Source organism: Lolium perenne, chromosome 6 (genome assembly GCF_019359855.2).
Source record: "Lolium perenne isolate Kyuss_39 chromosome 6, Kyuss_2.0, whole genome shotgun sequence".
Classification (NCBI taxonomy): domain Eukaryota; kingdom Viridiplantae; phylum Streptophyta; class Magnoliopsida; order Poales; family Poaceae; genus Lolium; species Lolium perenne.
The window spans coordinates 218,463,122-218,478,284 of record NC_067249.2 but is presented as its reverse complement, the minus strand read 5'-3'; the positions used below and the strand labels follow the sequence as shown (position 1 = coordinate 218,478,284).

The window sequence follows — 15,163 nt, the reverse complement described above, 5'->3', positions numbered from 1 at the left end:
CGATGAGTATCTTCGAATGGGTGAGAGCACCTGCCTTGAGGCCATGTACAGGTTTTGCTGAGCCGTGATTGCCGTGTTCGGAGAGTATTACTGTAGGGAGCCAACTGTTGAGGATACAAGGCGGCTCCTGTCTATCAACTAGTCTAGAGGGTTCACAGGAATGATTGGCAGCATAGATTGCATGCAGTGGGAGTGGAAAAACTGTCCATTTGGATGGCAGGGTGCGTACAGCGGGCATGAGGACGGAAAAATTGTCATTCTTGAAGCTGTCATATCTCAAGATGTATGGATTTGGCATTCGTTCTTTGGCATGGCCGGTTCCAACAATGACATCAATGTGTTGCATCGATAACCGGTTTTCAACCGGCTCATGCAAGGCAAAGCTCCCCGGGTGAGCTATGAGATCAATGAAAATGCATATGACAAGCCATATTATCTTGATGGCATCTACCCTGACTGGGCCACATTGGTGAAGACTGTCCGTAATCCAAACTCCGAGAAGACGAGGAGGTTTGCCAAGATGCAAGAGGCTTGTAGGAAAGATGTGGAGCGCGGATTTGGTGTGCTCCAAGCTCGGTGGGAAATTGTCCGTCACCCGGCAAGCACATGGTCCCTGAAGACCATGTATGAGGTAATGACATGCTGCGTAATCATGCACAACATGATCGTTGAGAACGAGCGTCCTGATGGCCGCAATGAGAACCACTGGGAATTTCAAGGTGAGCTGGTGGCGCCACTTCCTGGAGCTTCATCTTGGCAGGAGTATCTAAATATCAATGTGGAAGTCACTAACGAGAACGTCTCCAAACAGTTGCAGACGGATCTGATTGAGCATCAGTGGACATTGGCTGGCCATGAAGATCATGCCTAGAGAAATACTATCTTATTTTCATGTAGACTTTTAAAAATTTAAATGTAATAACTATGACTTTGTTAATTTCCTTATTTTGTTGTTTGGAAACTTCATAAACTAATGCAAAGGCGGAAATGCGTCGGGCCGCTGGAGCCACCCCTAGGTGCAAACGGACGCGCGGACAAAAAAGTTCTGTCTCGCGTCCGCCGCGCGACGCAAACGGACATTTCGGATGTCCGAAATGCGTCGCGCCGCTGGAGATGCCCTTAGAGCGTCTCCAACGCGGCGACCCAAACAGACGTGTTGGACCATTCGTTTTGGACCATTTGGGTGGCCGCGCGGATACCCGGACAACGGCTCACATCCGCGTGTCCGTTTGGGTCGCACGCTGCGCCCAACGCGCGGGCGCAAAGCAAATGTAAAAAAATCGAAAAGAAATAAAAAAATGTAAATTCAAGCTAAATTTCATTAAGCATATGCCCTATTTTGGGAAAATTTGTACGTAGCCCTTTTGGGAAAATTTAACTACCAAAAGAAGCTCTCTATATGGCTTTAAAATTAAAAACAAATATAAAATACCCTCTATTAGGATTTGACGAGGACGCGGTGGCCGCCGGTGCGCCGCCTAGTCCCTATGGGTGTCGTCGTCGTTGGCGTCGACGACGTCCCCGGGCGGCGAGGCGCTGTTGTGGCTCGACCGCGCCGAGGAATCCGGCCACGGAGACCACAGGGCCTCCTCCCAGGCGGAGTGCGGGTCCGGAGCTGCGCATCCTCCCTGAGGCGCAGCTTTCTCTCAAGCAGTCGGCGAATGAGTCGCGTCATCGTTGAAGTAGTCGGCGTCAAGCAGCATTGCACCGGCTTGACGATGACGGTTGATGTTCCTCCTCTTGCCTGGCTTTGAGCCGCTGCGCTGAGGCACGACGAAGAAAGGCTGGCTAACGCGCGGCATGCTCGTCAGAATCAGTTGCTGATGTTGCCGCCAGACAGCCTCACGTTCTGCTCCTCCGTGAACATGTGCACCATCATGTCGTCGTCGATGTCCATCTCGACAATCGTACGAACACCTTGCGGGTGGGACGGTTGTGCCGCAGTGGTGGCGAGCTCTATTCCGGGCTAAACAGCGGCCGCCAGTCGAGGGGGTGGCGGCCGTGTCGATGGACGTCGGTTTGTAGACAGGCGACGGTGTTTATTGCAAGCATGGGTGCGGCGGGGACAATGACGGTGGCGATCTAGACGGGTGGGAGTCGGCTTAGCCATGGGTAGGAGGTGACAAATCGGTGTGTCTGGCTGCCAGGCAGAGCCCACGCTCGTTTTCTGTCATGCCACGAGGCACCGGCGGGCCCGATTTGTGCCCTACGCGAAGGGGCCGACACGGGGATGCCAGGGATTCTATTGGGCTCGAAAACTAGCCGGTGTCGTTTGGGGCGCACCTGTGCGAGCCCAAAAACCACGTCGGCCCCCAAATCGCTATCGAGGCCGCTATGGGGCGCGCCGGTGGAGATGCTCTTAGGGCATCGTCACCGGCCCGATGCAAACGGATACGAAGCGACTGTGCATCCGAATGGATAAGAAGGGTCTTACGGCCCGATGCAAAATGTTTGGCCCATCGCAGGGAGCAAACGCCGCCCAAATTTGGAGTCGAAATGCGTTGACGCGGACATTGCTTGGCGTCCGCGCATGACTGATACGTCTCAAACGTATCTATAATTTCTTATGTTCCATGCTACTTTTATGATGATACTCACATGTTTTATACACACTTTTATGTCATATTTATGCATTTTCCGGCACTAACCTATTGACAAGATGCCAAAGAGCCAGTTGCTGTTTTCTGCTGTTTTTGGTTTCAGAAATCCTACAAAGGAAATATTCTCGGAATTGGACGAAATCAACGCCCAGGGTCTTATTTTTCCACGAAGCTTCCAGAAGACCGAAAGGATTACGAAGTGGGGCGACGAGGCACCGCCACGCCAGGGCCGCGCGGCCAGGGCTGGGCCCGCGCCGCCCTGTTGTGTGGGCCCCTCGTCAGCCCCCCGACTCTGCCGTTCCGCCTACTTAAAGCCTTCGTCGAGAAAACCCCAGTACCGAGAGCCACGATATGGAAAACCTTCCAGAGACGCCACCACCGCCAATCCCATCTCGGGGGATTCAGGAGATCGCCTCCGGGCTCCGGCACCCTGCCGGAGAGGGGAATCATCTCCCGGAGGACTCTTCATCGCCATGATCGCCTCCGGAGTGATGTGTGAGTAGTTCACCCCTGGACTATGGGTCCATAGCAGTAGCTAGATGGTTGTTTTCTCCTCATGTGCTATCATTGTTAGATCTTGTGAGCTGCCTAACATGATCAAGATCATCTATTTGTAATGCTACATGTTGCGTTTGTTGGGATCCGATGAATATGGAATACTATGTTATGTTGATTATCAATCTATCATATATGTGTTGTTTATGATCTTGTATGCTCTCTGTTGCTAGTAGAGGCTCTGGCCAAGTTGATACTTGTAACTCCAACAGGGAGTATTTATGCTCGATACTGGGTTCATGCCTCCATTTAATCTGGGACAGTGACAGAAAGTTCTAGGGATAAAACATTAATGCTTTGTCTAAGGATATTTGTGTTGATTACATTACGCACCATACTTAATGCAATTGTCTGTTGTTTGCAACTTAATACTAGAAGGGGTGCGGATGCTAACCCGAAGGTGGACTTTTTAGGCATAGATGCATGCTGGATAGCGGTCTATGTACTTTGTCGTAATGCCCAATTGAATTTCACACTACTCATCATAATATGTATGTGCATTGTCATGCCCTCTTTATTTGTCAATTGCCCAACTGTAATTTGTTCACCCAACATGCTATTTCTTATTGGAGAGACACCACTAGTGAACTGTGGACCCCGGTCCATTCTTTACATCGAATAGAATCTACTGCAATACTTGTTCTTTACTGTTCTTCGCAAACATCATCTTCCACACTATACATCTAATCCGTTGTTACAACAAGCCGGTGAGATTGACAACCTCACTGTTACATTGGGGCAAAGTACTTTGATTGTGTTGTGCAGGTTCCACGTTGGCGCCGGAATCCCTGGTGTTGCGTCGCACTACACTCCGCCACCATCAACCTTCACGTGCTTCTTGGCTCCTACTGGTTCGATAACCTTGGTTTCTTACTGAGGGAAAACTTACTGCTGTACGCATCACACCTTCCTCTTGGGGTTCCCAACGGACGTGTACTTCACGCGTATCAAGCACGTTTTCTGGCGCCGTTGCCGGGGAGATCAAGACACGCTGCAAGGGGAGTCTCCACTTCCAATCTCTTTACTTTGTTTTTGTCTTGCTTTACTTTATTTACTGCTTTGTTTGCTCATTATATCAAAATACAAAAAAAATAGTTACTCGCTTTACTTTATTTACTATCTTGTTTGCGTTCTCAATATTAAAAACATAAAAAAATTAGTTACTTGCATTTATTTTATCTAGTTTGCTTTATTTACTATTGCTAAAATGGGTACTCCTGAAAATACTAAGTTGTGTGACTTCACTAGCACAAATAATAATGATTTCTTATGCACACCTATTGCTCCACCTGCTACTACAGCAGAATTTTTTGAAATTAAACCTGCTTTACTAAATCTTGTTATGAGAGAGCAATTTTCTAGTGTTAGTTCTGATGCTGCTACTGCCCATCTTAATAATTTTGTTGAACTTTGTGAAATGCAAAAGTATAAGGATGTAGATGGTGACATTATAAAATTAAAATTGTTTCCTTTCCCATTAAGAGGAAGAGCTAAAAATTGGTTGCTATCTTTGCCTAAGAATAGTATTGATTCATGGACTAAATGTAAGGATGCTTTCATTGGTAGATATTATCCTCCTGCTAAAATTATATCTTTGAGAAGTAGCATAATGAATTTTAAGCAATTGGATAATGAGCATGTTGCTCAAGCATGGGAAAGAATGAAATCTTTGGTTAAAAATTGCCCTACCCATGGACTGACTACTTGGATGATCATCCAAACCTTTTATGCAGGATTGAATTTTTCTTCGCGGAACTTATTGGATTCAGCTGCTGGAGGTACTTTTATGTCCATCACTCTAGGCGCCGCAACAAAGCTTCTTGATGATATGATAATTAATTACTCTGAATGGCACACGGAAAGGGCTCCACAAGGTAAGAAGGTAAATTCTGTTGAAGAAACCTCCTCCTTGAGTGATAAGATTGATGCTATTATGTCTATGCTTGTGAATGGTAGATCTAATGTTGATCCTAATAATGTTCCTTTAGCTTCATTGGTTGCTCAAGAAGAGCATGTTGATGTGAACTTCATTAAAAATTTCAACAACAATGCTTATAGGAATAATTCTGGTAACAACTATAGGCCATATTCTTCTAATAATGGTAATGGTTATGGTAATTCTTATGTGAATTCTTACAACAATAATAGGAATGTACCCTCTGGTCTTGAAGCCATGCTTAAAGAATTTATTAGTACACAAACTGCTTTTAACAAATCTGTTGAAGAAAAGCTTGGTAAAATTGATATTCTTACTTCTAAAGTTGATAGTCTTGCTGCTGATGTTGATCTTTTAAAATTGAAAGTTATGCCTAATGAAAATAAAGACATTAAGTCATTTGCTACAGCAAACGCCATCCAAGTTAGAATTAATGAGAATATTAGATTGATGGCTGAATTACGAGCTAGGTGGGAAAGAGAAGAAAATGCTAAAGAGAATAGTGTAGCTAAAGTTTGGACTATTACCACCACTAATAATGCTAATGCTTCACATGTTGCTACACCTCCTACTATCAATGGTAAAATAATTGGTGTTGGCAATGTTTCTACTCCTAATGCAAAGTGTGCAAAACTGGCTGAAACTGCTGAAACTGCTTGTGATAAAACTGCTGAAATTTTTCAAAATATTGGGGACAATGATCCCATTGCTGTAGATCATAATGGTTTAGATTTTGATGATTGTCACATCTCTGAAGTTATAAATTTCTTACAAAAACTTGCTAAAAGTCCCAATGCTAGCGCTATAAATTTGGCCTTTACAAAACATATTACAAATGCTCTCATAAAAGCTAGAGAAGATAAATTAAAACTTGAAACTTCTATTCCTAGGAAGTTAGAAGATGGTTGGGAGCCCATCATTAAGATGAATGTCAATGATTTTGATTGTAATGCTTTATGTGATCTTGGTGCAAGTATTTCCGTTATGCTTAAGAAAATCTATAATATGCTTGACTTGCCACCATTGAAAAATTGTTATTTAGATGTTAATCTTGCTGATAATTCTACAAAGAAACCTTTGGGGAGGATTGATAATGTTCGCATTACGGTTAACAATAACCTTGTCCCCGTTGATTTTGTTGTCTTGGATATTGAATGCAATGCATCTTGTCCCATTATATTAGGAAGACCTTTTCTTCGAACTGTTGGTGCTATTATTGATATGAAGGAAGGTAATATTAAATATCAATTTCCTCTCAAGAAAGGTATGGAACACTTCCCTAGAAAGAGAATGAAGCTACCTTTTGATTCTATTATTAGAACAAATTATAATGTTGATGTTTCAGCTCTTGATAACACTTGATACACACTTTCTGCGCCTAGCTGAAAGGCGTTAAAGAAAAGCGCTTATGGGAGACAACCCATGATTTTACTTCTGCACTTTTGTTTTATATTTGAGTCTTGGAAGTTGTTACTACTGTAGCAACCTCTCCTTATCTTTATTTTATTGCATTGTTGTGCCAAGTAAAGTATTTGATAGTAAGGTTCATACTAGATTTGGATTACTACGCAGAAACAGATTTCTTGCTGTCACGAATTTGAGTAGTATTCTCTGTAGGTAACTCAGAAAAATCTGCCAATTTACGTGAGTGATCCTCAGATATGTGCGCAACTTTCATTCAATTTGAGCATTTTCATCTGAGCAAATTAAGTGCCCCAGAAAAATTCGTATTTACAGACTGTTCTGTTTTGACAGATTCTGCCTTTTATTTCGCATTGCCTGTTTTGCTATGTTTGATGGATTTCTTTATTCCATTAACTTTCAGTAGCTTTGAGCAATGTCCAGAAGTGTTAAAGAATGATTATGTCACCTCTGAATATGTGAATTTTTTATTATGCACTAACCCTCTAATGAGTTTGTTTTGAGTTTGGTGTGGAGGAAATTTTCAAGGATCAAGAGAGGAGGATGATACAATATGATCAAGGAGAGTGAAAGCTCTAAGCTTGGGGATAACCCGGTGGTTCATCCCTGCATATTTCAAGAAGACTCAAGCATCTAAGCTTGGGGATGCCCAAGGCATCCCCTTCTTCATCGACAAATTATCAGGTCACCTCTAGTGAAACTATATTTTTATTCCGTCACATCTTATGTGCTTTACTTGGAGCGTCTGTTTGCTTTTGTTTTTGTTTTTGTTTGAATAAAATTGGATCCTAGCATTCATTGTGTGGGAGAGAGACACGCTCCGCTGTTGCATATGAACACATGTGTTCTTAGCTTTATTCTTAATGTTCATGGCGAAGGTTGAAACTGCTTCGTTAATTGTTATATGGTTGGAAACGGAAAATGCTTCATGTGGTAATTGGTATAATGTCTTGAATAATTTGATACTTGGCAATTGTTGTGCTCATGTTTAAGCTCTTGCATCATATACTTTGCACCTATTAGTGAAGAAATACCGTAGAGCTTGTTGACATTTGGTTTGCATGATTGGTCTCTCTAGAGTCTAGATATTTTCTGGTGAGGTGTTTGAACAACAAGGAAGACAATGTAGAGTCTTATAATGCTTGCAATATGTTCTTATGTAAGTTTTGCTGTACCGGTTCATACTTGTGTTTGCTTCAAACAACCTTGCTAGCCTAAGCCTTGTACTGAGAGAGAATACTTCTCGTGCATCCAAAATCCTTGAGCCAAAAACTATGCCATTTGTGTCTACCATACCTACCTACTACATGGTATTTCTCCGCCATTCCAAGTAAATATTTCGTGTGCTACCTTTAAACAATTCAAAAGTTACTATCTCTTATTTGTGTCAATATTTTAAAGCTCATGAGGCAGTATGTGGTGTTTTATCTTTCAATCTTGTTGGGCAACTTTCACCAATGGATTAGTGACTTCATCCGCTTATCCAATAATTTTGCAAAAAGAGCTGGCAACGGGGTTCCCAGCCCCAATTAATTAACCTTCATTAATAATTCTCTTCACATGTTTTGCTCTGATTCGTCAGTAAGCAACTTAATTTTGCAAATAGACACTCCTCCATGGTATGTGAAATGTTGGAAGGCACCCGAGGATTCAGTTAGCCATGGCTTGAGAAAGCAAAGGTGGGGAGGAGTGTCATCTAAATAAAACTAAAATAAATAGACACTCCTTCATGGTATGTGATTGTTGGAAGGCACCCGAGGATTCGGTTAGCCATGGCTTGTGAAAGCAAAGGTTGGAAGGAGTGTCACCCAAAAATAAAATAAACTACACTAAAGTACATGTGTAAACAAAAGAGAAGAGGGATGATCTACCTTGGTGGTAGAGATAACGTCCTTCATGGGAGCCGCTCTTTGAAAGTCTATCTGGCAAGGGGGTTAGAGTGCCCACTACCATTCGTTGACAACAATAAACACCTCTCAAAACTTTACTTTTATTCTCCCTATATGATTTCAAAACTTGAAAAGCTCTAGCACATGATTTTATCCCTGCTTCCCTCTGCGAAGGGCCATTCTTTTACTTTTATGTTGAGTCAGTTTACCTACTTCCTTCTATCTTAGAAGCAAACACTTGTGTTAACTGTGCATTGATTCTTACATACTTGCTTATTTGCATTTATCATATTACTTTGTGTTGACAATTATCCATGAGATAAACCTGTTGAAGTTGAAAGCAACCGCTGAAACTTATATCTTCCTTTGTGTTGCTTCAAAACTTTCTACTATGAATCTATTTCTTTATGAGGTAACTCCTATGCAAGTCTTATTGATGCTTGTCTTGAAAGTACTATTCATGAAAAGTCTTTGCTATATGATTCAGTTGTTTAATCATTGTCTTTACCATTGCTTCGAATCGCTGCATTCATCTCATGTGCTTTACAATAGTATTGATTAAGATTATGATAGCATGTCACTTCAGAAATTATCTTTGTTATCGTTTACCTACTCGAGGACGAGTAGGAACTAAGCTTGGGGATGCTTGATACGTCTCAAACGTATCTATAATTTCTTATGTTCCATGCTACTTTTATGATGATACTCACATGTTTTATACACACTTTATGTCATATTTATGCATTTTCCGGCACTAACCTATTGACAAGATGCTGAAGAGCCAGTTGTTGTTTTCTGCTGTTTTTGGTTTCAGAAATCCTACAAAGGAAATATTCTCGGAATTGGACGAAATCAACGCCCATGGTCTTATTTTTCCACGAAGCTTCCAGAAGATCGAAAGGATTACGAAGTGGGGCGACGAGGCGCCGCCACGCTAGGGCCACGCGGCCAGGGCTGGGCCCGCGCCGCCCTATTGTGTGGGCCCCTCGTCAGCCCCCCAAATCTGCCCTTCCTCCTACTTAAAGCCTTCGTCGAGAAAACCCCAGTACCGAGAGCCACGATATGGAAAACTTTCCAGAGACGCCGCCGCCGCCAATCTCATCTCGGGGGATTCAGGAGATCGCCTCCGGCACCCTGGCGGAGAGGGGAATCATCTCCCGGAGGACTCTTCATCGCCATGATCGCCTCCGGAGTGATGTGTGAGTAGTTCACCCCTGGACTATGGGTCCATAGCAGTAGCTAGATGGTTGTCTTCTCCTCATGTGCTATCATTGTTAGATCTTGTGAGCTGCCTAACATGATCAAGATCATCTATTTGTAATGCTACATGTTGCGTTTGTTGGGATCCGATGAATATGGAATACTATGTTATGTTGATTATCAATCTATCATATATGTGTTGTTTATGATCTTGCATGCTCTCCGTTGCTAGTAGAGGCTCTGGCCAAGTTGATACTTGTAACTCCAAGAGGGAGTATTTATGCTCGATAGTGGGTTCATGCCTCCATTTAATCTGGGACAGTGACAGAAAGTTCTATGGTTGTGGATGTGCTGTTGCCACTAGGGATAAAACATCAATGCTTTGTCTAAGGATGTTTGTGTTGATTACATTACGCACCATACTTAATGCAATTGTCTGTCCTTCCTCCTACTTAATACTGGAAGGGGTGCGGATGCTAACCCGAAGGTGGACTTTTTAGGCATAGATGCATGCTGGATAGCGGTCTATGTACTTTGTCGTAATGCCCAATTGAATTTCACACTACTCATCATAATATGTATGTGCATTGTCATGCCCTCTTTCTTTGTCAATTGCCCAACTGAAATTTGTTCATCCAACATGCTATTTCTTATTGGAGAGACACCACTAGTGAACTGTGGACCCCGGTCCATTCTTTACATCGAATAGAATCTACTGCAATACTTGTTCTTTACTGTTCTTCGCAAACATCATCTTCCACACTATACATCTAATTCTTTGTTACAGCAAGCCGGTGAGATTGACAACCTCACTGTTACATTGGGGCAAAGTACTTTGATTGTGTTGTGCAGGTTCCACGTTGGCGCCGGAATCCCTGGTGTTGCGCCGCACTACACTCCGCCACCATCAACCTTCACGTGCTTCTTGGCTCCTACTGGTTCGATAACCTTGGTTTCTTACTGAGGGAAAACTTACTGCTGTACGCATCACACCTTCCTCTTGGGGTTCCCAACGGACGTGTACTTCACGTGTATCAATGTCCTCCGCTCCGTCCTACATGGCTCGCCCACCAGTGGCACGGAAGCCACTTCCACTCCCGTCACTTACAAAAATCGTATTCAGGCGGAGGCAAAAACCCTACCTAGCCATGAAGGCCCTCACCGCCGTCGTCTTGCAAGCTAAGGAACCTTCCATCAACGAGACCGCCCCCGCCGTGCCTGCCGTCGACAAGACCGCCCCCATGGCGTGCTCAAAGCGTGCTGGCTCCGCTGGCTAGGATAAATAGGGGAAGGGGACAAAAAAGCTGCTCTCGCGGGAGGATAAATCCGTGCAGGCCGCCAAGCAGGGGCCGACGCGCCAATTTGAAGGAGAAGCAAAGGCAGCTGGCAAAAAAAATGAAGCCATGCAGGTGGCCGCCACCACGCTTGCTTACCGGATGCACATGGCTGCCAACGCACATGCGAGGCTGCCACCTGGCACCATGGCTGAGGCCATGCTCTTCATCAAGCAAGAGAGGATCGTCGTCAACGCTCTTCTGGCACATCGTTCGTGAAGAAGCTAGCCGAGATCCGCCAACGGGACGCCTGATCGCCCGTGCCTACATCGTGAGCACTATGTCCTTCTTCTATGCTTTCCTACTCTTGGCCCTTTTGTGCCCCTTTTAGTTAATTTCGTATTGTACTATGCACACAGTGTAATGAACTATATTAGGCGTGATTCGTGGCACTGATGTCGCGGTTCGAATGACGTAAATATGGCTTGAATTGGTGCTGGGATTGATCAATTTGGTTAGAAAAAGATGGTCAACCTGGGCCGGATAGAATGCGTCGAGCCTGGCGGCACCCCCGGACGCAAATGAACAATAGTGGTCTGACGGTCATTTTCGTGTCCGCGGGTCGATGCAAACGAACGCGCACGGTTATTTTTAGCGTTCGAAATGCGTCGAACCGCTGGAGATGCCCTTATCTATTTGGATCGGGTGCATGCACAGCGAAATAAATGATTTTTTTTAGAAAGAAATATGAAAAACCAAAAACTCTAGCTACTAGGGTTGCGCCATTGGCATCTAGTTCTCCTTGTTGCGGTCGACGAAGACCAACGGGTCCTAGGGCCATGGCATCGGAGAAGGTCCAGTTGGTCACGGTGACGCGAGAAGTGGCGTGCGTGGCTGGCTGCGAGATGGGGTGATAGGGGATACCATGATGGCTTCCTCCTGGTTCAGCCCGGACGGCTGGACCTCCTCCAAGTAAAGTACCTACTGCGATTTCAGCAGCAAGCAGCCGGCGGAAAAGTTGGCATTGGTTGGGTACCGTATCGTATCGTGTCACACGGCTGCACGTTACTACAAGCATTTCCCTCTCCACAGAACGTGCAGCATATCTCCGTGCTCGTGTATAGACCAAAGCTACCCGATCCGATCGTGCTCGAAAGATAACACGCTCGCACACGTACCGTGTACACGAGGCCATGGAACGCACGTTCTGCTGTCGGCCGGCACAGCTAAAACCCTATAAAAATCGTTGAGGTGTGCCGTGTCAGGTAACGGCCCTGAAACTTCCATGCCCTGCTGCCCAATCGCGGCCTGACCGGTTTCTGCAGCGAGATCTCCACGCCGGCCCAGGGAGATCTTTGACTCCCATCGCAGGCATGCCTCGTTCTGGGACGGACGTGTAAACAACACCCACAGGCAGGTACTGCTGCCTGAGCCGTATGTACTTGTCTGGGATTCGATCTTCTCCGGAGAGCAGCCGGTGATGGGCGGGCTGCAGGGACACCATCCGTTCTTGACTTCCTGATCTCCTTGATTGGCTGATTGCCTGCCTCGTGCCGTATCGTGCTTACGCTGATGCGCCTGATCGAATGGGGCATGCCGAGATTGAGCTGCACTGTAGCTGAAGACCCGGAACATTTTTTAAGCTTACGCATGAGACAAGTTGGTTCATTTTTTTTTGTATTGCCTCAATCGATCGAAATGCAATGAACAACAAGAGCTCTCTAAGGCCTTGTTTGGTAACGGAGTATTTGTGGGGATTAGTGGGGATAATCCGCTAGAGTATTGGGTGAAACCCTTACCTTCACCCAATCCCCACAAATACTCTCCCCTGCCAATCCCTAATCCCCTGGTTTAAAACCAACGCATATGGTAGACAGGGTTGGGGATAAAATCAACAACAAGCAACAATGAAGACAATTCATCATAAACTACAAAAGATTCAATTTTTATGGCAATAGATGAACATAACTCTGTAAAGTCAACATCCAACAGTTATCAACATCCATGACGCAAGAGTTTTAGTCACATAATTCACGACAGTTTAGCATACATTACATATTCCATACAACTATTCCTGGCAATTTTTTCTATGACAAAAGATGACGACTCTTCGAAACTATCTTGATTTTTTTGAGTGATCACCGTTGAAGACGACCCGTTCCTATGCTTCCAAAGGTGCCATAGGCAGAGTAATCAGAGCATCGACGCAGTGCGGCGAGGAGCGGAGGGCGGGAGGGGGCAGGTGGACGCCGCGGACACGGGGCGAGTGGTGTCGGCCGGCGCCGCGTCAAGATGGACCAGAAGCAGCGAGCGAAGCTGCATTCGAACATGATGTGAGCTGGAGCTTCAAGGGGAGTGTCGCAGATGGGGCAGCAGCTGCCCGCTTCCTCGAGGATGCCCTTGCGCAGAAAATTGAAGCGAGTTGATTTGGTCCATGCTATCTTCAAGAAACACAAGTCAGGCATTAAGATAGTCTGTAATCATACGCAAAGATGTTAGACGAGTTTGGTGCATGATCATGTTCAGGTGATGGATGACTGAAAGCATATGAATATCCACATGGATAACTGAAAGCATAAGTACCAGAGCAACACAGCATCAGCACAAATGGAGACAGCGAACATATTTTACCAGAGAAGAAATGCAACAGTGATGAATTGAATTGTACTACAAACATACTTTGCCAGAGAAGAAACTGCAACATACTTTGCCAGGCACATCAAACATACTTTGCCATGCCAAATATTAACTTGGAAGTGTACTACAAATTTAGCTAAGCACACATTTCATGTAATATTAACGTTTTCCTTTAAAAAAAACTGTAACATTAATTTGGCATGGTGAATAGAAGGCTAAAACCAGGCACAGGTTCATCTGCTACAACAGTCAAACTGATTACTTATTATTACTATTTTAACTAAATCGGAAGCACAACTTAGAATGCAAATTTTAACTACATTATAACAAGGAGATGAAATGCCCTCAGAATGCTGAAATACCATGTGCGTTTGTCAGTCCTGTTGAATATGTATTACTCCAGAACGGTTTTACTTCATGAAACCACTGTAAACAAACTGAAACCCACCAAACTGCAAATTGCCAGCTTGGCTAACTCAAGCTTACTAGCTACGAGCAAGCACCTACAAATACTATCCACTGTTCTACAAGCACATGGTTTCAAGCAACAAAAGCAATAACAATGTTCTGAACTATGCCACACTGGTGTAGATTGTGGCTGTTGGAGCATCGTAGCCATGAGGGCTCGCTCGCCCCTGCCATTTCCTGTCTAAGAAAACAAGAAGGATGAGGTGCGCGCGACACAGGAGCTGGGACTCTGTTGCGCCTCGATGGCTCGATCTGCTGGGAAGCGGATGTATCTGGCGCGCGTGTCCTACAAGAATCTAACATCGAGATTACAGAAATATATCACTTAGCCAATCGCTCGTGTTATCCAGCCGGACCGGTGCTCACCGCCGACGCAGCTCCGCCACTGGGACGAAAGGTTGGATGCGCTCAGATCGGGAGAGACACAGCTAGTACGTACACAGCCATGAAAGAGAGAGGGATAGAGAAGGGGGTTACCGGAGAGCATGTAGGCCGGAGTACAGGACCGTCGGGAGGTGGTGTTGCCGGTCAAAACCCAATAACAACGGCGGCGGCGATGTGGAGCGGCTCGGCGGGATCCACTTCTGTCTTCGCCGGTAAGATGTTCCACCCCTCCCGTAGCTCTCGTCCCTCCCTCAGCTCCTGCACCTCCGCTAGCCGCCGATCCGCTCGCCGTTGATCCGCTCGCCACCGCTCGCGCCGGTTGCCTTGCGTGCTGCCTGTAGCTAGATCTTCACCGGGGACGGGGATAAAACACGGGGTCTGGGTCGTGGATTGTGTCCAAGACAAAAATGGGCCGGGGACGGGGATAGACGGGGATGAGCGGGGATAAAATCGGCCCAAAACTCTAGCACCAAATAGGCTTTTGGGGAAAATCGGGGATTCAAAGTTAGGCCGGGATAATACTCGCCAATCCCTGCGAATACTCCGTTACCAAACGAGGCCTAAGTGAGTATAAGTGGAGCCGAGTGGAAAACTTTAATGTGTGCTCAGCTCAGGAGCACACACTGCTTTTTTTTTTTAAAAAACGTAATAGTTATGCATTCACTATGAAACAAGCGAAAACATTCCCTCATGCAAATGACTCAAATTCGTTTGCAGATTTCATCTATAGTTAGAAAAAATCTCAAATCATTTTACCAGGATCGCTTGTTATGTTATCATCATCTACCCCTGTCCTGT

At 45.0% G+C, this 15,163-nt stretch overlaps 1 long non-coding RNA gene across 2 annotated transcripts; it reads right to left on the bottom strand.

Annotated features, from left to right (window-relative positions):
• Positions 1-12,800: 12,800 nt before the first annotated feature.
• On the bottom strand, positions 12,801-14,927 carry LOC127306125 (uncharacterized). Of its 2 annotated transcripts, none has more exons than XR_007854469.2 (2): positions 14,459-14,927; positions 12,801-13,350 (listed from the first exon to the last, which is right to left on the bottom strand). It is a non-coding gene; the product is annotated as an uncharacterized lncRNA (long non-coding RNA). The 2 variants fall into 2 exon arrangements; XR_007854470.2 differs by having other exon boundaries at positions 12,801-13,317.
• Between the last annotated feature and the right edge of the window lie 236 nt (positions 14,928-15,163).